This window comes from Myotis daubentonii, chromosome 7 (assembly GCF_963259705.1).
Source record: "Myotis daubentonii chromosome 7, mMyoDau2.1, whole genome shotgun sequence".
Lineage (NCBI taxonomy): Eukaryota > Metazoa > Chordata > Mammalia > Chiroptera > Vespertilionidae > Myotis > Myotis daubentonii.
In genome coordinates, this window is record NC_081846.1 from 94,540,376 (window position 1) to 94,567,300 (window position 26,925).

The 26,925-nt window shown below is 43.5% G+C and overlaps 1 protein-coding gene across 7 annotated transcripts in view; it reads right to left on the bottom strand.

Annotated features, from left to right (window-relative positions):
* WDR33 (WD repeat domain 33) overlaps positions 1–26,637 on the bottom strand; it is a 117,092-nt gene extending 90,455 nt beyond the window's left edge. For 4 of the 7 annotated variants that reach the window (XM_059704794.1, XM_059704795.1, XM_059704796.1 and 1 more), the window contains exon 1: positions 26,466–26,637. The gene's annotated coding sequence lies outside the window, so the exon portion shown is untranslated. The remainder of the gene's footprint in view (positions 1–26,465) is intronic. The other 3 variants (XM_059704801.1, XM_059704800.1, XM_059704799.1) reach the window with 2 other exon arrangements.
* Between the last annotated feature and the right edge of the window lie 288 nt (positions 26,638–26,925).

Below are 26,925 nucleotides of genomic sequence, written 5' to 3' on the forward strand. Positions count from 1 at the left end.
AATGGCCAAGGCAATTTACAGTTAACTTTATTGGGAAACTGCCAAACTGCTTCAAAGTGGCTTTACTATTTGGCATTCCACCAGCAATATATGAATGTTCCAGTAGCACTACTTTCTCACTAACACTTGGTATTGCCAGCTAGCACAAAGTAACGGTTGTTTGTTTTCTTGGTCACTCTAACAGGTGGTTTTAATTTGCATTTCACTAATGATGTAGAGCAGTGCTTCTCAACCTTCCTAATGCCGCGACCCTTTAATACACTTCCTCATGTTCTGGTGACCCCCAATTTCATTGTTACAAATTGAACATAATTAAAGCATAATGATTAATCACAAAAAAACAATGTGTTATTATATATGTTTTTTCCGATGGTCTTAGACGACCCCTGTGAAAGGGTCGTTCAACCCCCAAAGTGGTCACAACCCACAGGCTGAGAACCGCTGATGTAGACTATGTTTTCAAGTGCTTATTTGCTACCAATATCTTGTCCATCACAGCTTTTCCCTATTTTTTTAATTGTGTTGTTTCCTTATTGTTGTTTTATGAATTCTCTCTGTAATCTACATACAAATCCTTTGTCAAATATGTGATTTACACATGTTTTCTCTCAGTCTGCCACTTTTCATTACCTTAATAGTATTTTTCAAAGAGGACAAGTTTTAGAGAAAACCAAAACGACGGCATAGGTAAACACCGGAAATTGCTGCCTCGCACAAGCACTTCAAAAATACAACTAAAAGCCGAAACCGGTTTGGCTCAGTGGATAGAGCGTCGGCCTGCGGACTGAAGGGTCCCGGGTTCGATTCCGGTCAAGGGCATGTACCTGGGTTGCGGGCACATCCCCAGTGGGAGATGTGCAGGAGGCAGCTGATCGATGTTTCTCTCATCATCGATGTTTCTAACTCTCTATCTCTTTCCCTTCCTCTCTGTAAAAAATCAATAAAATATATTTTTTAAAAAAAAATACAACTAAAAGACAAAACGGACATCATCCAGAACCACAGGAAGGCTGGCTAAGTGGAAATTCTACAACTAGAAGGAAAGAGAAAAGCACACTGAGACTCAGAGTAGGTGCGGAAGTAAAGTGCAGAGGTACGGAGGCGCACGTGGAAGGGGCTGGCAACTGAGGATGTGGTTGTCTTCTTCAATCAGGAGGGAGTCTCAAGCTCCCGACTGATCTGAACTCCAGTTCAAGGCAAGTCTCTGGAGACCCAGACTCATACGGGGAGAAAATGGACTGTCTGGCATCGGTCGGAACTCAAGGGCGGCTTTCTCTCAGAGGTGCTTGCAGCGATTACTGGGACACTGAGACTCGGGGCCTCTTAGGGTAGGACTAAGGATCAGCCATAGCTGTTTGCTCCACCTTGTTGATTCCCTGAGACCTCGCCCTATCCACGCTGTGCACAGAGGCTTTTGCGTATGAAAGGCCTGGCCCTTTGCAATCTGAAAATTACCTAACAAACTGCAGCTGGGTCAGAGAGACCCAGAACTTCCAAAAGAAGGCCCAAGGCCCCACAGCAACTTGCACTGCTTCCCATCTGGGCCTCATCTGGACACCTCCAAACCCCACACAAAGAAGAGGAACCTGCAGATCTCTCTGTAGCTCCTGCTAGGTAGCCTCAGGCAGAGGCTAAATTAGCACCTCCTTAGAGATCCATGAGCCAGTGTACCCAGTGGTCAGAGTGGGACCATCCAGATTATAACTCCTCAGGTCCATAAGGGACATACTCAGGAGGCAGACTCAGTGAGCACCAAAGCCCCACTGAAGCAAGCCTTGCCCCAGAAGGGTGTCTCCAGCACAGAAGTTCTCCCACTGCAGACACGGCTGATTCTCACAGCCAATTGGCCTGGAGGTCAATTCCTCTAAGTGATACCAACTACAATCAAGGCTTAACTACAACAAGACTGTGCACAAAGCCCACAAAGGGGTGCACCAAGAGTGTCCACTTCAGGTAATTGGGGAGGCTGAGCCACTGGGCCCTATGGGACACCTAGCACACAAAGCCACTCTATCAACACAGGGAAGCAGTCAAAATGCGGAGACAAAGAAACAGGTCAAAAATGACAGAAATGGAGGAAAGCAAACTACAGGATACATTGTTAAAAACCACACTTAAAAGGTATTTCAAGAATTTTCTAGAAACCGCCGATAAATTTAGTGAGACCCTCAAGATATTAGTAAGACCCTCGAGGATATGAAAAAAGGACCAATCAGAAATTAAGCATACACTGAATGAAATAAAGAATATTATACAGAATTCTAACAGCAGACTACAGGATCACAAGAGTCAAGTCAAAGATTTGAAATACGAAGAAGAAAAAACACCCAACCGGAAAAACAAAAAGAAAAAAGAATCCAAAAATATAAAGATAGTATAAGGAGCCTCTGGGACAACTTCAAGCGTACCAACATCCGAATTATAGGGGTGCCAGAAGATGAGAGAGAGCAAGATATTGAAAACCTATTTGAAGAAATAATGACAGAAAACTTCCCCTACCTGGTGAAAAAAAATTGACTTACAAGTCCAGGAAGTGCAGAGAACCCCAAACAAAAGGAATCCAAAGAGGACCACACCAAGACACATCATAATTAAAATGCCAAGAGCAAAAGACAAAGAGAGAATCTTAAAAGCAGCAAGAGAAAGAAACTCAGTTACCTACAAGGGAATACCCATACGACTGTCAGCTGATTTCTCAACAGAAACTTTGCAGGCCAGAAGGGAGTGGCAAGAAATATTCAAAGTGATGAATGCCAAGAACCTACAACCAAGATTACTTTACCCAGCAAAGCTATCATTCAGAATTGAATGTCAGATAAAGAGCTTCACAGATAAGAAAAAAACTAAAGGAGTTCATCACCACCAAACCAGTATTATATGAAAATGCTGAAAGGTATCCTTTGAGAAGAGGATGAAGAAAAAGGTAAAGATACAAATTAGGAACAACAAATACACATCTATCAATAAGTGAATCTGAAAATCATGTGAAAAAATAATCTGATGAACAGAATAAACTGCTGAATAGAATAGAATCAGGGGCATAGAAAGGAGGTGGACTATTCTTGGGGGGGAAAGGGGTGTGGGGGTTGCAGGAAGAGACTAGACAAAAATCGTGCACCTATGGATGAGGACAGTGGGTGGGGGGTAAGGGTAGAGGGGAGGTATGGGGGGGGGAACAACTGTATTAATCTGAACAATAAAGATGTAATTTCAAAAATTAAAATAAAATAAAGGCATAATGACAAAAAAAAGAGCACAAGTTTTTAACTATAATGAAATCTTAATAATTTATTGTTTTTTATCTTATTTAAGCCAAGGTTACAAATACAAAGACTTTCCTGTGTCCTCTTCTGCCAATTTTATTGTTACACATTTTACATTTAGATCTATGATCTATTTTGAATTCATTTCTACATTAGGTATTAGGGATAGGCTGAGATTCTCTCCTTTTTACTCACATAATACCTAATTGTTCTGGCATTGTATGCTTGAAAAAAAGACTCTTTTTCCTACAAAGTCACCGTTGTTAAAATCAACGGACTGTATTTTGTCACGGTCTACCTCGGTATCTTTTTTAATGTATTTTTTATTGATTTCAGCAAGGGAAAGGAAGGTAGAAACATTAATGATGTGAATCATTATCAACTGCTTCCTGCACACCCCACACTGGGGTTCAAGCTTACAACCCACGCATGTGCCCTGACCGGGAATCGAACCATGACTTCCTCGTTCATAGGTCAATGCTCAATCACTGAGTGACGCCAGCTGGACTACCTCAATACCTTTTTTTTTTTTAATATATTTTATTGATTTTTTACAGAGAGGAAGGGAGAGAGATAGAGTGTTAGAAACATCAATGAGAGAGGAACATTGATCAGCTGCCTCCTGCACATCTCCTACTGGGGATGTGCCCGCAACCCAGGTACATGCCCTTGACCGGAATCGAACCTGGGACCTTTCAGTCCGCAGGCCAACGCTCTATCCACTGAGCCAAACTGGTTTCGGCAATATCTTGATTACTGTAACTTTATAGAATGTCTTAAAATCAGCTAGATTTCTGATCACAGTCTCCAATATGTTGTTCTTTATCAAAAGTATTTTAGCAATTTATGTTCCTTTGCCATTCTATAATTTCAAAGTGCAGCTTATTGTTCATAATCTACAAAAAAATTATTGAAGTCTGATCTTAATAGAGTTTTCAAAATCACAGGCAGGTAATTCTCGAATTATTAAGGCCTTCTTTAATTTCTTTCATCAGTATTTTGTAGTGTTCAGAATACAAATCCTATACACATTTTTGTCAGATTGATGTATTTTTGGGGGTGCTATTTTTTACTGATTTCCACAATTTGTATACATTGCCCATATATCCTCCAATCTTGTTAAAACTCACTAGATCTAGAAACATTTTTGTAGATTCCTTGAGGTTTTCTGCATAAACAATTATGTCATCCACAAATAGGGGCAATTTTATTTCCTCTTTTATGTCCTAAAAGGCCTTTTATTTCTTTGTCTTGCCTTACCGCACTTGGAGGAGAAAGCATTTAGTCCTTCGCCATTATGTATAACACTAGCTCGATATTTGCAGATGCCCTTTATTACGGAAAAGAAAATCCCCTTCTAGTATGTAAGGACTTTTTATCATGAAGTATGAAGAATTATTGTCAAATGCTTATTCTCCACTAAAACAGATGAACATTTGGTTTTTCTTAGTCTATTACTAAATTACTCCAAATGGTTTTCAAATGTTGAACAGCCATGATTCCCCAGAATGAATCTCACTTGGTCATGACTATCCTTTTATTTTTTTTTTCATTTTTGATTTTTGTTTTGTTTTGTTTTAACCCCCCTCCCCTTGACATTCCCCCGGCATCCCCTACCCCCCAGTGTCTTGTGTCCATTGGTTATTCTTATATGCATGCATATAAGTCCTTTGGTTGATCTCTTAACCACTCCCCCAAACCCTCCCCAGGCTTCCCACTGTAGTTTGACAGTCTGTTCAATGCTGCTCTGCCTCTGCATCTATTTTTGTTCATCAGTTTATATTGGTCTTTATTATCCGTTTCAACCTCACCAGGGCCGTCACAACCTCACCGGAGCCATTTTGACCTCACCGGGGCCGTTTCGGCATCACCGGGGCCATCCCAACCTCACTGGGGCCTTTTCTACCTCACCGGGGCCGTCTCAGCCTCACCAGGGACACTTCGATATCACCGGGGCCGTTTTGGCCTCACCAGGGACATCTCAACCTCACTGGGGCCGTCCCGACCTCACCGGGGCCATTACAACCTTACTGGGGCCGTCTCGACCTCACCAGGGCTGTCTCGAACTCACCGGGGCCTTTCCGACCTCACCGGGGCCATCCCAGCCTCGCCGGGGCAACACGAAGTTTGGCATTGTCTTTTGTTGGGCGGTTCCTTGCTGGACAAAATCTCCAGGCGTTCTTGGTGGCTAAATATCTGGTATGCTTGCTTGGATTTCGTTTTCTACTAAGTGCACAGACTGCTTGTCTGCCGTCTCCCAGCGTCCCATCTGAGACTGGAACTGGTGGACATGCTTGTGCGTTTGCTGGTACAGCGGTTCCAGGTCGCCGGCCCAGCCGGGTCCGGCTCCGGCTTCCTCCAAACCTGATTCTGCTTCTTGAGTGTGTCCCTTTTGGATGCGAGGAGTTGAAATCTGCAGTTTGTTGGGTTGGGCTCTGTACTTGGTGCCTCTGCACATCCTACACAGTCTCAATGCTCTTCTTTCTATGCGAGGAGTTGAAATCTGCATTTTGTTGGTTTGGGCTCTGTACTTGGTGTCTGTGCACATTCTACTCAGTCTCAGTGCTCTTCTCTCTTTCCTTCCACTTGTAGAGCTTCCACTGGGCCAGCTTTACCATGGTTCCATCTGATAGCTGTTTGTCCTATAGTTGGTAGTCTCGGTGTTGTTGTGGGAGGCAGCACGCACAGGTCTGTACCTTACGCCTCCATCTTGGTTCTCTTGGGTCTGCTTCTTGAGTGTGTCTCTTTATGGGTGCGAGGAGTTGAAGTCTGCAATTTGTTGGGTTATGCTGCAAAAGCGCAGGTGGGTCTTTTTGTGCCACTGGCACAGCTTGGATGGGGATGTAAATTGAGTAGGGCGTGGTCCCAGGGAGTCACGGGGCGGAGCAAATAGCAATGGCATCTCCGTGGCTCCTCCCCTCTCTGGGACTCTGGGACTTCGTGTCACCTAGTGCCGGCTGCGCAATAGAGCCTCCCTCGCTTTCCGACCGCTGCAAGGCCGTGCCGCCTCTCCCCTTAGGGTCTGGTGCCTCACGATCTCACCCTGAACCAGCCCAGTAGATTCGAAAGTTTGTAACCCCTTCCGATTGAAAAAAAACCGTGCATCCAGTTGCAGCCCGCCTGGCATGCGACTCTGTACCTCTGTTCTTGGCGCCTCTGTAGCTCCTACTCAGTCTCTGCTCTTCTTTCTTTCCTTCCAGTTGTAGAGCTTCCACTGGGCCAGCTTCCCATGGTTCTGAATGGTAACTGTTTATCTTAAGGTTGGTAGTTTCAATGATGTTGTGGGAGGCAGCATGCACAGGTCTACACCCTATGCCGCCATCTTGGTTCTCTCTGATTATCCTTTTATATATTGCTGGATTTTAAATACTGAAATTTTTAAAGATCTATTTTTATTGATTTCAGAGAAGGAGAAGGGGAGGGGGAGAGAGATAGACACATCAATGATGAAAATCATTCACCAGCTTCCTCCTGCACTCCCCACATAGGGATTGAGCCTGTAACCATGACCTCCTGGTTCACAGGTCAACACTCAACCACTAAGCAACACCGGCCAGGCTGAATTACTAAAATTTTTGTGTGACTTTTGCATCTGTGTTCATGAGGGATACTGATGTAGTCTCTTTATAATATCTTTTATCAGGTTTTGTATCAAGCCTCATATGAGATGGGAGGTGCTCCTTCTAATATTTTCTGGGAGAGACAGAATAGACATTGTTAAGTAGTGAAAGGACTTTATCCACACGTACCATTCCCTCCTTAAATATATAAAGAACTCACCTGTAAAACCATTGGGACCTAAAGTTCCCTTTGTTGGAAGGTTTTTAACCATGAATGCAGTTTCTTTAAAAAGTATAGGGCTGTTCAGGTTATCTATTTCTTAAATGAGTTTTGGTAATTTGTCTTTGAAGGAATTAATCAATTCCACTCAACTTGTCAAATTTGGGGGGAACAGAGCTGTTAATGATACTCCCTTATCATTTTAATGTCTCTGAGATCTATAATGATAGGCCCCTCCTTTGTTCCTGATGTTAACTTGGGCCTCCCCCTCTCTAACCTCTTCCTATCTTGATCTCCTTGAACAGTGTATCATAATTTGAAGTAAAAAATGGGTTCCATCATCCTAGCCAGTTTTGCTCAGTGGATAGAGCGTCAGCCTGCAGACTGAAGGGTCCCAGGTTCAATTCTGGTCAAGGGCACATACCCAGGTTGCAGACTTGGGTATGTGCAGGAGGCGTGCAGGAGGCAGCTAAAAAATTATTCTCTCTCACATTGATGTTTCTTTCTCTCCTCTCTCTCTCTCTCTCCCTCTCTGAAATCAATAAAAATATATATAAAAAAAAACACTGTAAAATTTCACACTCAACTTGTTAAACAGAAATCAGAATTCAGTTTCTTAAAAAAATATTTCTCCATTCAAGTATATAGTATATGTATAATCTTTCTAAGGCAATAGAGGTTCTACTCAATCTCCTTTAATGACCAGATAAATTTATAAATGGCAAAAATATAAATTCAGTTGCTTGTTCTATGTTGAAGTAAGTTTTCAACCAAAATCCTAGGATAGTTTTTAATTACAAGCTCTGTAAGAGTGAAAGACAATATGCATGCTACATATTTAAGAGATGAAGAATTCAATCAAATATGATATTTCTAGTGAACTGACATCAGCTTCAACATTAATTATCTATATATCTACATTCTATATATATAAAAGCCTAATATGCAAAGTATTCCCTCAGGAGTTCCACCGACCTGGAGTTCAATCGCTCACTATGACATGTGCTGACCACAATTTACTTAAAAGTCCCATTGTTGGACCAATGAATTGTTTTAAAATATACCCTACTAAAATTCAACTGCACTGATCATCTTTTTTTTTTGATATCTTATTTTCTTATTGATTTTTTACAGAGAGGAAGGGAGAGGGATAGAGAGTTAGAAACATCCATGAGAGAGAACCATCGATCAGCTGCCTCCTGCACACTCCCTACTGGGGATGTGCCCGCAACCAAGGTACATGCCCTTGACCGGAATCAAACCTGGGACTTTTGAGTCCGCAGGCCGACGCTCTATCCACTGAGCCAAACTGGTTCAGGCTGATCATCTTTATACACAACACTTTTTCCTTAGAACCATTTATTTCCATCATAACAAAGAGGAATTATTGAAGTGAAATAATTTTTGAAGCTTCAGGTACACTACCCTTTCTTATCTTATGTATCTTGCTTTTGGGAATAAATCTATATTTAGATATTTGTCACTTGCCTTCCATATGACTAGGTTCAGGGGGAAAAAAACCCTACACATTTTAATTGTTTCAATTTTTAATTAAAAGGCATACTTCTTATATCACTGGAGTTAACAATAAGAAAAAGCTTAATAGGAAAAACACTGCTTCCCTGTGCTCAAACTACAATGAATCCTCCTTAAAGATTCCGAATTTGCAAATTTGTCTACCCACTGAAATTTATCTGCAGCCCCAAAGTCAATACTTGTAATCTTTGGTGGTTATTTATAAACATGCAAAGAGCAGCAAAAATCTGAATCACACAGAGCTCTTTTCCAGCTAACGACTAATCAGGTGGTGGTCTGCCTTCTTGTTTCCACTCTCATACTGTAAGGAAGTGTTCTTTTGCAATTTATTAAATGTCATGTTTTTAACAAATTTGTTCTTTTTATTTATTATTTTGCTGCTTAAAATGGCACCCAAATGTTGTGCTGAAGTTCTGTATAATGTTCCTAAGCACAAGAAGGTTGTGATATGCCTTAAGGATAAAAAATATGGTTAAACAGGCTTGGTTCTGGCATTGGTTCAGGCATGAGCTGTAATGAATCAATAACATACATTAAATAAAGTATCTTTAATCAGGAACACACATAAAACAAGCTTATGGTTTGATTGGCTGATGCAAATGTTACCGGAGCCTCCCAGAAATCTAACCCTGCATTTCCCCTAAAGCAGGGGTAAGGAACCTTTCTTTCTGCCAAGGGCCATTTGGGTATTTATAACATCACTTGTGGGCCATACAAAATTATCAACTTAAATATTAGCCTGCTACATTTGATCAATTAACTCACCCCTAATGCCTTGATAGGCCCAGACCAAATGGTTTTATGGGCCTTATGCAGGACAGATGTTCCCAACCCCTGCCTGAGAGCAACAGGTCAATATTTGCTAGTTCACTGTTGGCAGTAACTTTGGAGAGCATAACTACCATCAGTAACAAGGATCAACTGGGGTTGACAGGACTAACTAGTCACAAGAAAAAAAAAATAGAATTGGATGGTACACACAATGCAAGGATATTCTCACTCTCTTTTGAAATTTCCTTCAACTACAGAAGCCCTTCCTCAAGTCACATCTAAGAAGCAAATTCAAGATATACAGCAAAGTTGTACCACTCTAATATTATTCATCACTCCTCCACAGAATATCTAAACCTTGGGTGATGGAGTACAATATCAACAGAGTGCAAAGGGCAATGAACTAGGGAAGCTAGGACTCTATGGACGTGTCGGGCAACTTCCTTTCTTACCTCGAAGAAATTCTAACACCTCTGGGTATTGGCTCAATCTTAAAATTAAGGAGCAGGATTACGGACTATTAACATCATTCAATACTTAAAAGTTGTAAAGCACAGCCCTAACCAGTTTGACTCAGTGGATAGCGTGTCGGCCTGCGGACTCAAGGGTCCCCAGTTCGATTCCGGTCAAGGGCATGTACCTTGGTTGCGGGCACATCCCCAATAGGGGGTGTGCAGGAGGCAGCTGGTCGATGTTTCTCTCTCATGGATGTTTCTAACTCTCTTTCCCTCTCCCTTCCTCTCTGTAAAAAATCAGTAAAATATTTTTTAAAAAAATAAAAATAGCTGAACCGGTTTGGCTCAGTGGATAGAGCGTCGGCCTGCAGACTCAAGGATCCGAGGTTCAATTCCTGTCAAGGACATGTACCTTGGTTGCAGGCACATCCCCACTGGGGGGCGTGCAGGAGGCAGCTGGTTGATGTTTCTCTCTCATCGATGTTTCTAACTCTCTATCCCTCTCCCTTCTTCTCTGTAGAAAATCAATAAAATATATTTAAAAATAAAAAAATAAAAATAAAAGTTATAAAGCACAGAATGACTATAACTTATAATCTTGTATTTTACATTCAAGAAAACTATTGCTAGTTTTAAAGCATGTTGCAACTGGTTGTGATTTCCAGAAAGTACCTTTATATATTTATAAATTTCAAAAAAGCATTCTATGATTTAATGGAGATCCATGTGGACAACTAAAATATTCTGTCTTGCCCTAGCTGGTTTGGCTCAGTGGACAGAGCGTTGGCCTGAGGACTGAAGGGTCCCATGTTTGATTCCAGTCAAGGGCACATGCCCGGGTTGCATGCTCCACCCCCAATAGGGCCATGCAGGAGGCAGCCGATCAGTGATTCTCTCACATCATTGATATTTTTCTATCTCTCCCTCGCCCTCCCTCTCTGAAATCAATAAAAATATATTTTTTTAAAAATTATGTCTTGCAAGGATTCTTTTCGAAGAGAACCAAGATGGCGGCATAGGTTAACGCCGGAGTTTGCTGCTTTGAACAACTGCTTCAAAAGTGAAACCAAAAAACGGAAGGGACACCACCCAGAACCACAGGAACGCTGGCTGAGTGGAAGTCCTACAACTAGGAGGAAAGAGAAATGCTCACGGACACTCAGAGGAGGCGCAGTGCTGAAGTCAAATTCTGAGGTGCGGAGTGCGCGGAGCGGGCTGGCGGCGGAGGGCGTGGTTGTTGTTTTCAATCGGGAGGGAGTCGCAGACTCTGAGCTCCAGATCCGGGCGAGTCTTTAGGGACCCAGACTCAAACGGAGAAGCGGGACTGTCTGGCTTCGGTCAGAGCGAGTGCAGCTTTCTCTCCCAGCTTTGCAGCGGGTGCTGGGACTCAGAGAGGCAGAGCCCCTTGGGACAGGACTGAGAGCCGCCATAACTGCTCTCTCCGGCCCACCCTGTTGATCCTGTGCGACCCGCCCCGCCCAAGCCCTGCACAGAGGCATTTGCCGGATAGCCTCAGGCAAAGGCTAGATTAGCACCTCCCTAGAGGACAGAAGTTCTCTCACTGCTGACACAGCTGGTTCTCATAGCCACTTGGCCTGGAGGTCAAACCCTCCCTGGAATTAGCTACAACAATCAAGATTTATCTATAAGACTGCGAACAAAGACCACTAGGGGGTGCACCAAGGAAGCATAACAAAATGCAGAGACAAAGAAACAGGACAAAATTGTCAATGGAAGAAATAGAGTTCAGAACCACACTTTTAAGGTCTCTCAAGAACTGTTTAGAAGCTGCCGATAAACTTTATGAGATCTACACGAAAACTAATAAGACCCTCGATCTTATATTGGGGACCCAACTAGAAATTAAGCACACACGGACTGAAATAATGAATATTATACAGACGCCTGACAGCAGACCAGAGGAGCGCAAGAATCAAGTCAATGATTTGAAATGCGAGGAAGCAAAAAACATCCAACCGGAAAAGCAAAATGAAAAAAGAATCCAAAAATGCGAGGATAGTGTAAGGAGCCTCTGGGACAGCTTCAAGCGTACCAACATCAGAATTATAGGGGTGCCAGAAGATGAGAGAGAGCAAGATATTGAAAACCTATTTGAAGAAATAATGACAGAAAACTTCCCCCACCTGGTGAAAGAAATGGACTTACAGGTCCAAGAAGCGCGGAGAACCCCAAACAAAAGGAATCCAAAGAGGACCACACCAAGACACATCATAATTAAAATGCCAAGAGCAAAAGACAAAGAGAGAATCTTAAAAGCAGCAAGAGAAAGAAACTCAGTTACCTACAAGGGAATACCCATACGACTGTCAGCTGATTTCTCAACAGAAACTTTGCAGGCCAGAAGGGAGTGGCAAGAAATATTCAAAGTGATGAATACCAAGAACCTACAACCAAGATTACTTTATCCAGCAAAGCTATCATTCAGAATTGAAGGTCAGATAAAGAGCTTCACAGATAAGGAAAAGCTAAAGGAGTTCATCACCACCAAACCAGGATTATATGAAATGCTGAAAGGTATCCTTTAAGAAGAGGAAGAGGAAGAAAAAGGTAAAGATACAAATTATGAACAACAAATATGCATCTATCAACAAGTGAATCTAAGAATCAAGTGAATAAATAATCTGATGAACAGAATGAATTGGTGATTATAATAGAATCAGGGTCATAGAAAGGGAATGGACTGACTATTCTTGGGGGGGGGGGGGGAAGGGGTGTGGGAGATGTGGGAAGAGACTGGACAAAAATCGTGCACCTATGGATGAGGACAGTGGGTGGGGAGTGAGGGCGGAGGGTGGGGAGGGAACTGGGAGGAGGGGAGTTATGGGGGGGAAAAAAAAAAGGAACAAATGTAATAATCTGAACAATAAAGATTTAATTAAAAAAAAAACAGGAAAAAAAAAATTATGTCTTGCAAAAAAATCAGTTTAAAGGCACAGGCAATCAGAGAAAAAAGACTAAATTAATTCGGCCTATTTTATATCATGAACTTTTATATAATCATTAAAATGCATTTGAAATATTTTAAGCAAAAAACTTTACATAATCTAAAGTTATGTAGAAAAATCATATTTTAAAAATTACAATTATTTTAAAATATATTTTTATTGATTTCAAAGAGGAAGGAAGAGGGGGGGAGACAGAAACATCAATGATGAGAGACAATCATTGATCGGCTGCCTCCTGCATGCCCTACACTGGGGATTGAGCCTGCAACCCAGGCATGTGCCCTTGACCAGAATTGAACCTGGGGCCCTTTAGTCCACAGATGATACTCTATCCACTGAGCCAAACCAGGTAGGGCAAAAATTACAATTATTTTAAAAGAACTGTGTACTTTAATATAAAAGTAAAAAAATGGTTAAGAACATATAAAAAGGTAACAGAGCATGGAATTATGGCAAAATCTTGCCATTTTCTTTATACCTTGGGTTTTTCCAAGTTATACACAAGAGATATTAGGTTACTTTTATTTTTTAAAATATATTTTTTATTGATTCAGAGAGGAAAGGAGAGGGAGAGAGAGATAGAAACACCAATGATGACAGAGAATCATTGACTGACTGCTTCCTGCACACCCATTACTGGGGATAGAGCCCGCAACCGGGCATGTGCCCTTCACCGGAATCAAACCTGGGACCCTTTAGTCTGCAGGCTGACACTTTATCCACTGAGTCAAACCAGCCAGGGCTAGATTACTTTTATAAAGAACAGTGGAGTTTTTCCTGTTTTTTTTAACGTTCTAAAATCTCTAGCTTTGCCAAATACAGTTATGTGCTACATAGCATTTTACTAAATGATGGACCACATAAAAGATGGTGACCCCCACAAGATTACAATGGAGCTGAAAATCTCCTATCACCTAGAGACACAACAGCCATCATAATATCATAGCACAAGGTATTACTCACTAGTTTGTGGTCCTGCTAGTGCAGTGGTTCTCAACCTTCTGCCCCTTTAAATACAGTTCCTCATGTTGTGACCCAACCATAAAATTATTTTCGTTGCTACTTCATAACTGTAATGTTGCTACTGTTATGAATTGTAATGTAAATATCTGATATGCAGGATGGTCTTAGGCGACCCCTGTGAAAGGGTGGTTCAACTGCCAAAGGGGTCACAACCCACAGGTTGAGAACCGCTGTGCTAGTGTATACAAACCAAAGGCAATGCCAGTCATATAAAAGTACAGAACATACATTTATGTGCATTACATACTTGATAATAATAGATAACAATGTTACTGGTTTATGTATTCCCTATACCAGCCGTGGGCAAACTATGGCCCGCAGGCCGGATCCGGCCCGTTTGAAATGAATAAAAATAAAAAAGAAACTGTACCCTTTTATGTAATGATGTTTACTTTGAATTTATATTAGTTCACACAAACACTCCATCCATGCTTTTGTTCCGGCCCTCCGGTCCAGTTTAAGAACCCATTGTGGCCCTCGAGTCAAAAAGTTTGCCCACTCCTGCCCTATACCATACTTTTTACTGTTATAATGTACTTATTCAAAAAAAGCTTGCTGTAAAATAGTATGCTGTATTACTCCAGAGACAGCCTCATATATCTTGTTTCTTACAGTGTCTCTTGATTGCATCATTTTGTCTTGTGCTTGCAGTAACATGCGTAAAGGTTTGTATTGTTTTTGCAGTAACACGCGTAAAGGTTTGTAGCCTAGGAGCCATAGGCCTAGGTGTGTACTAGCTATACCATCTAGATTTGTGTAAGTGCACTTTGTGATTTCACGTAATAGTGAAATCATCTAATGACACATTTCTCAGAACTACCTCCATCATTAAGCAGCATATGACTGTACTTTCAAAACTTTTGGTATATTCCTATACCAATGTTCTCAAATAATTTTGTAAATTTATGCTTGTTTATTATACTAAATTTATTCAGCAGTCTCTGCACTCCCATAGTATACTCTATATAATCCTAGGAAAGCATATAGCTCAATGGTAAAAACTACATATCTGTCTTTCTGTCTAAACGAAATTCCTTGGAAGCAAGGGCTGCATGTCTTGAAGCTCTACTAGTATATTCCCAATGATTTATATACAGCCTGGTACATATGAAAATTGTAATAGATATATGTTAAAATATATGCTAACAGAAAATCACCAGTGGAATACCCTGCAACACTTGCTGCAGTCAACGAATGCTAAAATTAGTGAGTAAAATATTTGAAAACAGAGATTCAAAAATGGCAGCAGAGTAAGTGGAAGCTATACCGACACTCTCCCAGGACCAAACTGGAAATACAATTAAAATACAGAACCACCACCCTGAAAAATCAACGAAGACTCACTGGAGAGAACCCCGATAGCCAAGGATGGAAAGTGGAGACCCCATAGAGACTGGTAGTAAGTATGGAGGCGCAAAGGAGCTGACTGGAGTCCCACTGACAGCAGCTGAAGTTTTGAAGGGATATCTAAACTTTGGGGGGGGGGGATTCCCACTGAAAATTCTGGGGTCTAAACCCCATGCTGGGCTCCCCAGCCCAGAGCACCAGAACTGAGAAAGGTGTCCACTGAACACCTGGCTGTGAAAAGTAGCAGGATTGCTGTCTGCCAGACAGAACTGAAAATGCAGGCATTGGCCTCTTTAAGGACCAATGCACAAAATTTCGTAGGCAGCCACTCACTTTGGTCTCCAGCAGAGGGAAAACAGAGTGGACTGGAGCTGTGAGCAGAAGCTAGGGTTGGGGGCTCTGGGATTGAAGCTCGGAGGGCAGCCCCCCAATTTCCTGTGCTGAGTCATTCCCTCACGCTGCAGAAGACATCTTTCTCCAGTGAACCTTTGCATCCAGGCTGTTTTTCGGGGGGGGGGGGGGGCGCGTTGAGGGAGGCCACCCTGTTGAAACAACTCTCTCCCCACCTTGTGGTCGATAGCCTGATACTAATCAAAACTGTCCATGGGACTGCAAGCAGAGGCTTATCTCTGGAGGCTTTGAGTCTTTGCCTGATCTAATCCAGGACACAGGGCTAGGAAAAGCAGACCCTGATGCATATCTTGGTCCTTTCAAAAGGCACCCAGCCCCAGCAGAGGGAGCCACAAACTGGATTGCTGACAGCTCCAAACAGGGTACTCAGGGCCAGTCACAAACAGTGTCTGACACTGCCCTGCAGTAGAGAATGGGACTTGTAGCAGATCTACCTAAAACGCAAACACAACCCAAAGAGGCAGCAAAAATAGGGAGACAAAAAGAACAAGCCCAAATGAAAGAACAAGAGATAAGAAGTTTATCAGACAATGAATTCAAAATAATGATGACAAAGATGCTCAACTATGAAGAATCACATAGCACTAATAAAGAACACACTGGAATACACAGCAGATTAGGAGAAGCCAAGGAAAAGATCAGTGAATTAGAATATAGGGTAGAAAAAAAATCTTGCAATCAGAAAAGAAAAAAAAATTAAAAAACAGGAGAGCTTAAGGGAACCGTGGGACAGCATGAAACCTAACAATATTCACATCACAGGAGTGCCAGGAGGAGAAGAAAGTGAGCGAGGGATCAGAAACTGAAGAAATAATGGCAGAAAACTTCCCTAACCTGGTGAAGGAAAAAGTCACACAAGTTCAGGAGGCACAGAGAGTCCCAGGCAAGAAGAACCCAAATAGGCTCATGCCCAGGCACATCATAATTAAAATGCCAAAAATTAAAGACAAAGAATCTTAAAGGCAGCAAGAGAAAAGCAAACTGTTACCTACAAAGGAGCTCCAATAAAGCTATTGCTGATTTTTCATCAGAAACTCTGCAGGCTACAAGGGAAATGGCATGATGTATTCAAGGTAACGAAAAGCAAGGCTAAGAAACCAAGTTTACTATATAAAGCCAGGCTGTAATTCAAAACAGAAATACAGAGCATTCAGACAAAAAAGGCTAAAGGAGTTTGTCACCACCAAACCAGAACTGCAAGAAACGCTAAGGGACTCCTATAATGAAAAGGAGAGAGAGAGAGAAAGGGAGGGAGAGACAGAGAGAGGGAGGGAGGGAGGGAGGGAAGAAAGGGGACTACATCAAAATAAAAAGCTTTTGGCCCAGCTGACATGGCTCAGTGGTTGAACGTCAACCTATGAACCAGGAGAATATACCTGAGTTGTGGGCTCTGTCCCCAATAAGAGGCATGCAGGAGGCAGTTGATCCATGATTCTCTCTCATCATTGATGTTTCTCTCTCTCCCTCTCCCTTCCTCTCTGACATCAATAAAAATATAGTTTTAAAAATAATAAAAGTAAAGTAAAAAAACTTCTGCACAGCCAAAGAAACCGTCAACAAATATGTATGGGAAAACATATTTGGCAATGATACATCTGATAAAGGGTTACTATCCAAAAGATATAAGGAATGCATCGAACTTAAAAGGAAGACAAAAATCCATTTAATCCAATTTAAAATGGGCAAAGGACATAAATAGACACTTCTCCAAGTTGGACATACAGATAGCCAAGAGACATGAAAAAATGCTCAAAGTCGATGATCATCAGAGAGATGCAAATTAGAACAACAATGAGGTATCACCTCACACCTGTAAGAATGGCTATCATCAACAAATCAACAGATGATAAGCGCTGGGGAGGCTGGGGAGAAAGGGGGACCCTCGTGCACTGCTGGTGGGAATGCAGGCTGGTGCAGCCACTGTGGAAAAGAGTATGGAGTTTCCTCAAGAAAGTAAATAAGAAACTGACATTTGACCCAGTGATCCCACTTCAAGGACTATATCCTAAGAGACATGAAACACAATCAGAGAGAATGTATATACCCCTATTTTCATACCAGCACAATTTACAATAGCTAAGATCTGGAAACAGCCCAAGTGCCCATCAGTACATGAGTGGATAAAAAAGCTGTGGTACATTTACACCATGGAGTACTATGCCACAGTAAAAAAGAAGAATCTCTTATCCTTTGAGACAGCATGGAGGGACCTGGAGAGTGTTATGCTAAGTGAAATAAGCCAGTCAGAGAAAGACAAGTGTCACATAATCTCACTCATATGTGGAATCTAATGAACAAAATAAACCAAAGAATTCATATGCATATATGCATAACCCATGGACACAGACAATAAGGTGGTGAAGGTTGGGGTTGGAGTGGGTAAGGCAATAAGGGGTTAATGGGAGGAAAAAGGGGATATATGTAATACTCTCAACAATAAAGACTTTTTTTAAAGTTTGAGAATAGTATATTTACATAGTTTCAAAGTATCTCCTCCAAGATCATATTAAGTTCAAAGGAATAAATAGTAACCACACAGAAAGAAACAGTATTAACTCAGACAATAATTTTTGTTTGTTATCAAAGGGAATGAGATAGAAGTTTCACCATATTGAAAGGGTATGTTTAGGATAGTCTAACTTAAATACAAAATAAACATTTTGAGGTGGGAAGACAGTCCTTAAGATGCACAAAGAGATGCAGTCCATTCTCCACAACAACTATCACAGAGACAATTAAAGTAACAGCCCTCTTAGCTGTCTATCAAGAGACATGCCTCAAGACTCTTAGATAAAGGAAGTAATGGTTTCAAATAGCCCTAAATCGGGTTTGCAGAGAATACAGGCTTGATTTGCAATTGAGATAAGTATGTGAGCAAATCTTTAAAAAAAGAAAAAAAAAAGCATATGTAGGAGAAATAAAAAATCAGGAACACAGCTCAAGTTAAGACCAAAGAGACAACCAGACCGAGGAGAACCAAGATGGCGGCATAGGTTAACGCCGGAGTTTGCTGCTTTGAACAACTGCTTCAAAAGTGAAACCAAAAAACGGAAGGGACATCACCCAGAACCACAAGAACGCTGGCTGAGTGGAAGTCCTACTACTAGGAGGAAAGAGAAACTCTCACGGACACTCAGAGGAGGCGCGGTGCTGAAGTCAAATTCTGAGGTGCGGAGTGCGCGGAGCGGGCTGGCGGCGGAGGGCGCGGTTGTTGTTTTCAATCGGGAGGGAGTCGCAGACTCTGAGCACCAGATCCGGGCGAGTCTTTAGGGACCCAGACTCAAACGGAGAAGTGGGACTGTCTGGCTTCGGTCAGAGCGAGTGCAGCTTTCTCTCCCAGCTTTGCAGCGGGTGCTGGGACTCAGAGAGGCAGAGCCCCTTGGGACAGGACTGAGAGCCGCCATAACTGCTCTCTCCGGCCCACCCTATTGATCCTGTGGGACCCGCCCCGCCCAAGCCCTGCACAGAGGCATTTGCCGGATAGCCTCAGGCAAAGGCTAGATTAGCACCTCCCTAGAGGACAGAAGTTCTCTCACTGCTGACACAGCTGATTCTCATAGCCACTTGGCCTGGAGGTCAAACCCTCCCTGGAATTAGCTACAACAATCAAGATTTATCTATAAGACTGCGAACAAAGACCACTAGGGGGTGCACCAAGGAAGCATAACAAAATGCGGAGACAAAGAAACAGGACAAAATTGTCAATGGAAGAAATAGAGTTCAGAACCACACTTTTAAGGTCTCTCAAGAACTGTTTAGAAGCTGCCGATAAACTTAATGAGATCTACACGAAAACTAATAAGACCCTCGATCTTATATTGGGGACCCAACTAGAAATTAAGCACACACGGACTGAAATAACGAATATTATACAGACGCCTGACAGCAGACCAGAGGAGCGCAAGAATCAAGTCAATGATTTGAAATGCGAGGAAGCAAAAAACATCCAACCGGAAAAGCAAAATGAAAAAAGAATCCAAAAATGCGAGGATAGTGTAAGGAGCCTCTGGGACAGCTTCAAGCGTACCAACATCAGAATTATAGGGGTGCCAGAAGATGAGAGAGAGCAAGATATTGAAAACCTATTTGAAGAAATAATGACAGAAAACTTCCCCCACCTGGTGAAAGAAATGGACTTACAGGTCCAAGAAGCACGGAGAACCCCAAACAAAAGGAATCCAAAGAGGACCACACCAAGACACATCATAATTAAAATGCCAAGAGCAAAAGATAAAGAGAGAATCTTAAAAGCGGCAAGAGAAAGACCGTCAGTTACCTACAAGGGAGTACCCATACGACTGTCAGCTGATTTCTCAACAGAAACTTTGCAGGCCAGAAGGGAGTGGCAAGAAATATTCACAGTGATGAATGCCAAGAACCTACAACCAAGATTACTTTATCCAGCAAAGCTATCATTCAGAATTGAAGGTCAGATAAAGAGCTTCACAGATAAGGAAAAGCTAAAGGAGTTCATCACCACCAAACCAGGATTATATGAAATGCTGAAAGGTATCCTTTAAGAAGAGGAAGAGGAAGAAAAAGGTAAAGATACAAATTATGAACAACAAATATGCATCTATCAACAAGTGAATCTAAGAATCAAGTGAATAAATAATCTGATGAACAGAATGAACTGGTGATTATAATAGAATCAGGGACATAGAAAGGGAATGGACTGACTATTCCTGGGGGGGAAAGGGGTGTGGGAGATGTGGGAAGAGACTGGACAAAAATCGTGCACCTATGGATGAGGACAGTGGGTGGGGAGTGAGGGCGGAGGGTGGGGCGGGAACTGGGAGGAGGGGAGTTATGGGGGGGGAAAAAAAAGGAACAAATGTAATAATCTGAACAATAAAGATTTAATTAAAAAAAAAAAAAAAAGACCAAAGAGACAACCAGAATAAAACATGAATCTTTGAATATGGACCAATTATTACATAATATTAAGGAATTAGAGGTGTGATGGGGCATTGCCTCCTGCCCCGGAGGGCTCCCAGACTGTGAGAGGGGGCAGGCCAGGCTGAGAAACCCTCCCTCCAATGCATGAATTTTCATGCACCGAGACTCTAGTATTGTTAAAATTATGTATGGTGTCAGATGGGTAATAGATTTATCGGAGTGATCACTTTGTAAGTTACATTAATGTCTCATAATTGGGTTGTACAACTGAAACTAATATAAAATTCTACATCAACTGCAACTGAGAAATAAAAAATTATTTAAAAGTGTATACGGGCCCTAACCAGTTTGGCTCAGTGGATAGAGCGTCAGCCTGCGGACTCAAGGGTCCCAGGTTCGATTCCGGTCAAGGGCATGTACCTTGGCTGCGGACATATCCCCAGTAGGGAGTGCGCAGGAGGCAGCTGATTGATGTTTCTCTCTCACTGATGTTTTCAACTCTCTATCCCTCTCCCTTCCTCTCTGTAAAAAAATCAATAACATATATATATATATATATATATATATATATATATATATATTTTTTTTTTTTTTTTTTTTTAAGTGTATATGGCCCTAACCAGTTTGGCTCAGTGGATAGAGCATCAGCCTGCAGACTGAATGGTCCCAGGTTTGAGTCCGGTCAAGAGCATGTACCTTGGTTGCGGGTACATCCCCAGTAGGAGGTGTGCAGGAGGCAGCTGATCGATGTTTCTCTCTCACTGATGTTTTCAACTCTCTATCCCTCTCCCTTCCTCTCTGTAAAAAAAATCAATTTTTTAAAAAGTGTATATGAGAAAGCAAAAAACAAAACACCATGATGTTATGCACCTAAAACTAATATAATGTTATGTCAATTATATCACAACTAGAGGCTCAGTGCAGGAATTCATGCACGGGTATGGTTCCTCGGGGTAGCCTGCAGGGATCAGGCCCCAACTCACACCCCCAGGCTCACAGCTCCAGCTCCACCTGGCACCCCACCATGGCCTGGCACCGCCCCCTCACCTGCTCCACCATCCCACCTGCAATCGATCAGGACCGGCCCCCCTGCCTGGCTCCCTAAGTGCCTGAAGGGCGATCAGTGGGGCAATCGGACCCCCGCTCACACCCACCTTGGCCTGGCAACGCCCGCTCACCTGCTCCACCATCCCGCAGCAGTCCCGCTCTCAAAGGGGCCCATCGGGACCTGCAGTGCCTCTACTGCCGCTCGCCAGCGCCACATCGCCAACACCCACCATGTTCCGCACCACCCTCGGGTGGTCAGGATACATCATAGGGAGCAGTCGAACTCCCAAACAATTTGCATATTAGGCTTTTATTATATAGGATTAAAAAAACCTGAAAATGTCACCAATTCAAATCACTAACAGAAAAATATCAAAATTCACCGAATGCTCACTATATATTAGACACTTCCTTTCACTTTTGAGATACTATAATTAACATCCTATATAATAAAGCTTTAACATGCAAATTGATCCTCACTCCATCATACCATCACAAGATGGCTGCACCCACACTGAAGGCAGGGTTCCCGCAACACAAGATGGCTGTGCCCACAGAGGAGGCAGGGTTCCCGTAACAAACCGTAACAAGTGATCTGCAGAGACCTGAGGTTGCATGGCGCTGGGCATGGGCGAGGGACCTGAGGCCGTGCCCCCAGCCCAGTGGGGCTTGATGGGGGACCTCAGTCTGTAACCCCCGCCCCCCGCCCCAGGCCAGGGGACCTAAGGCCACACACCCCGCCCCGGCGCCAGGCCAGGGGACTTGAGGGTGTACTGGGGGACATGAGGCTGTGCCCCCCCACCTGGCACCAGGCCGGGGGACCTGAGGCTGCACCCCCACCCGGCAGGGCTTGATGGGGGCCCTGAGGCTGTGTCCCCCACCCCGTGGGGCTTGACGGGGGTGGGGCCAGCCAGGTCTGGATCTCATCCAATGGGGGTGGGGCTGGCCGGGTCTGGGTCTCACAAGTTTTCAAGGTGCATGTGGGTGGGCGGGGACTTGACGCTGGGTCCTGTGGCACGCCCTAAACCAGGGGTGGGCAAACTTTTTGACTCGAGGGCCACAGTGGGTTCTTAAACTGGACTCAGAAAAAGGAGCTGCGGCCGTGTTTCCCAACGTTGCCATGTTAACACTGCTGCTGGTGAAGGAGCGGAAGGGAGAGCAAGAGAACCCTCCGCTCTTTTGGCTCCGCGGGCCAGATAGAACAGTCAAACAGGCCGGATCCGGCCCGCGGGGCCGTAGTTTGCCCACGGCTGCCCTAGACTCTGACGGGCGGAAGATTTTCATATACATTTTACTAATTTTCTTTCATCTCTGACACTTTATTATAGAGAAAGGGCAAATAGCAATATTAAAATATTTCCTCTAATTAATTCCCTTTTAATGTGCACAAATTTCGTGCACCGGGCCACTAGTTTTCACATAAAAGGAAACTGAAGTTCAGAAGTTTAATTAATTGACCTAAGTAGAAGAAAGCTAGGTAGTGGTGAGCCTGGCATTCAAACCTAGGTGTGTCTCCTGTTGAAACCCATGCCCTTTCCAATACTACCCAGCCCTGGGAATTTATAGGCACTCAAATTATGAGTATAAGGTACAATACAAACATTATGAAGTTAGTCGCTCTACCAGAAAACACTAAAACATTCAAGGGCCAGAGAAGATGAGAGTAATGTAAGATTTTCCAATACACAGGTATTTAAAAGCTTCTGTTTCTAGGACTAGTGTAAATTCTTTGCAATGGGGAGAGAAATGTCACCGAAGAGAAAGTGTGTTCAACTAACAAAGTTTTGAACCTGTAGCTCTTCCAAAGACAAAAGACAAAATACTTTTAAATAGTAAGAACTATGATCTGTTGACTAACTTGTCACACACCACATTACAGCAACAGAGAAACTTTCACCATTTGGGGAAAAAAATTAACATCTCTTATAAGCAATGGTTTCAACACAAATAAAATCCAGGAGTAATGGCCCTAGCCGGTTTGGCTCAGTGGACAGAGTGTCAGCCTGCAGACTGAAGGGTCCTGGGTTCAATTCCAGTCAAGGGCACATGCCTAGGTTGTGGGCTTGGTCCCCAGTAGACGTCCTGCAGGAGGCAGCCAATCAATGATTGTCTCTCATCATTGATGTTTCTATCACTCTCTCCCTTCCTCTCTAAAATCAATAAAAATATATTTTAAACAAAAAAAAAAGAAGAAATCCAGGAGAAATGTTTGGCAGAAAACTAAGTCAATTTAGATTTTTTTTTTTTAAATATATTTTTGCCCTAGCAGGTTTGGCTCTGTGGAAAGAGCATTGGCATGTGGACCAAAGGGTCCTGGGTTCGATTTGGGCACATTGCTCAAATGCAGGCTCCTCCCCCACCCAGACCCTGGTCAGGCAGCCAATCGATGTGTTTCTCTCACATGGGTGTTTCTGTCTTTCCCTCTCTCTCTAAAATCAATGGAATAATATCCTTGGGTGAGAATTAAAATACATTTTTTTAACTGATTTCAGAGAGGAAGGGAGAGTGAGAGAAAGATAAAAACATCGCCAAAACCGGTTTGGCTCAGTGGATAGAGCGTCGGCCTGTGGACTGAAAGGTCCCGGGTTCGATTCCGGTCAGGGGCATGTACCTGGGTTGCGGGCACATCCCCAGTAGGAGATGTGCAGGACGCAGCTGATTGATGTTTCTAACTCTCTATCTCTCTCCCTTCCTCTCTGTAAAAAATCAATAAAATATATTTAAAAAAAAAAAAAGAAAGAAAGATAAAAACATCAATGATAAGAGAAAATCATTGATTGACTGCCTTCCGATACCCCACACTAGGGTTTGAGCTCACAACCGGGGAGCCCAACCGGGAATTGAACTGTGACCTCCTGATTCATAGGTCGATGCTCAACCACTGAGCCATGCCTGTTGGGCCAATTTAGAATCTTAAACAACAAATCTGGAATACTTAAACAACTGGTAATTTTTTTTTATATCTAATACGCACTTTGATAATGAAGTTTTCTAATCTGCAGACTCCAACTAATTAATACTACTTTATCTGAAAACACTGGTAAAAGTCTTAATTTTTTCCTAAGCAACCTCACAGGAATTATGTAAATACCTGCATAAGTGAATAACTTTCACTAATACCTTTGCAAATGTATGTTATTGTTATAGAGGTTTACTGTAACCTTACTTTCTTATTCTGAAATATGAAACGGTTCAAATTTCAGCAACAATCAGATAATATTTTTTCCAAAGAAATGTGAAAAAGAAAAGTATATGGACTTAATACTTAGCAAAGAGTTCAAAAAAGCACATAAAAAAGTGGTTATTAAAAGTATAATTAGCCGAAACCGGTTTGGCTCAGTGGATAGAGCGTCGGCCTGCAGACTGAAAGGTCCCAGGTTCGATTCCGGTCAAGGGCATGTACCTTGGTTGCGGGCACATCCCCAGTAGGAGATGTGCAGGAGGCAGCTGATCGATGTTTCTCTCTCATCGATGTTTCTAACTCTCTATCTCTCTCCCTTCCTCTCTGTAAAAAATCAATAAAATATATTAAAAAAAAAAAGTATAATTAAAGGCCCAACCAGCACCGCTCAGTATGAACCAGGAGGTCATGGTTGGATTCTGGTCAGGGCACAGGTTGCAGGCTCAAGCCCCGGTAGGGGGCGTGCAGGAGGCAGCTGGTCAATGATTCTCATCATTCATGTTTCTATCTCTCTCTCTCCCTCTCACTTCCTCTCTGAAATAAATAAAAATATTTACGTGTAATTAAAGCCTTAAGTCAAGTTAAAACTGTGATTGCAAAATCTGTCCTTTAAATATTTTTCACCAAAGAATGCAAGTTAAGCCATCAACTTCATAAATAAGGATTTATTTTTTTTCCTAAAGCACTGTGATGTAAGGCCAACTTCCTACCAATCCTTCCCAAGAGTACCGAAAGATTTTTTCAAGAAAATTGGCTAAATGTGGAACTTTAAGCCTCAGCACAAACTCAAATCCACACAGTATTTTTATCTTCTTGGAAAGGATATCAATTAAAAAAAGCGAAAGAATGGTAATAAAAGATGGATGTTAAGTGTAATTATCAGGAGAGAGGAAATGCTACCAAGGAACAATAACGTGTTTCCTTTCAACTACAAGTTTTATTTGCCTTAAATAGAGCTACCCTGCACGTTAAGGCAAACACACACCGCGCACCCCGCACCGGCGGCAGCACCGGCTTCCGGCCGCGCTCCGCCGCCTCCCCACGGTCCCGAGCAGCCAACTCCACTCCTCCGGCAGCAGTTGCTTCAAAACCCTCCTAACAGGCTCTGCACAAATAATCCGCATTTTTCTGATTTGATTTACACGCATCCAATGGGAATTCCCTATCGACCCGCCTTCTCTCCCCGGATGGGCCACTCACCACAAGGGTTACAACTGAGTAACGGCGTTTTCCTCTTTTTCTTTTTTTTAAGAATACTTTCTCAGAGCCTGAGTATGAGCTACCAGAGGGCAACTTAAAATCGGGGCTCTTGAAGGAAGCATTATTTAAAGCAAACAAAACGGGGATTAACTATTCCGAAGGAGCCGGCTTCTGGTTACAAATGCTAATTGCCAGCCACGATATACGGAGGCATTCGCTTCCCGTGACCCTTAAACCAACCGCTCGAAGCCACACGCCGTTCCCGCTGGCCCAACCCACTCCCGCCCCACATCTCAGGGCAACGCGCTTCCCTCCCGCCGACTTCGCCTCTCCCCGGGGCCTTCCCTCCGCGGCGTCCGGTCGCCCCCGGTCCCGCCAGCCTTAGTCCGACCCGCCCTCCGTCCTGGCCACCGCGAGCCTCCGGCGTGTCCTCTCAGGCTCCAACCTGCCGCCGAGAACCCTCCCGACGCCGATCTTCCCGGCTCGCTCGACTCGGGCCCCAGGCCCTCCCGGCCCCCACGCAACGGCCGCGCTTGAAAATGGCGGAAGCGTCGCCCGCCCCGGCGAGTGTCCGGGCCGCACTCACCTCGGCGCGGAGCACAGCTCCTAGTGAAGGGCGAGCGCAGCGCTCGTGTTCACCGTTGGGAACGTCTCTCCTCTCGCCTCCTCCCTCCGCCCCTCTCAATCCCTCTCCTCCATAGCAGCAGCCGCCATCTCCCCGGATTAGCCACCGAGCGCACGCCCCTGCGTCACCACGCTCCGGTGTACGGCTCTACGTCACGCGCGCCGGGGCCTCAGGGGGCCGCACGGTTCGACCTGCGCATGTGCATAGACGAGGGGCGGGGTCTGGCCACCCGCAGCCAACCCGGCGCTTCCTTTGTTCGGCGCCCGGGTTGGCTCAGCCGTGGGAGGAGCGGGCCGGGCGTCTGGCTGTCTCACTCAAGTTGTGAGCCGGCCTCGACGCTCCCAAAAATGCTCCGTTTCCCAACATTTGGATAAGCATTTCGTCCTGTGTTAGGTCATGTGGCCAAGCATACTGGAGAGTC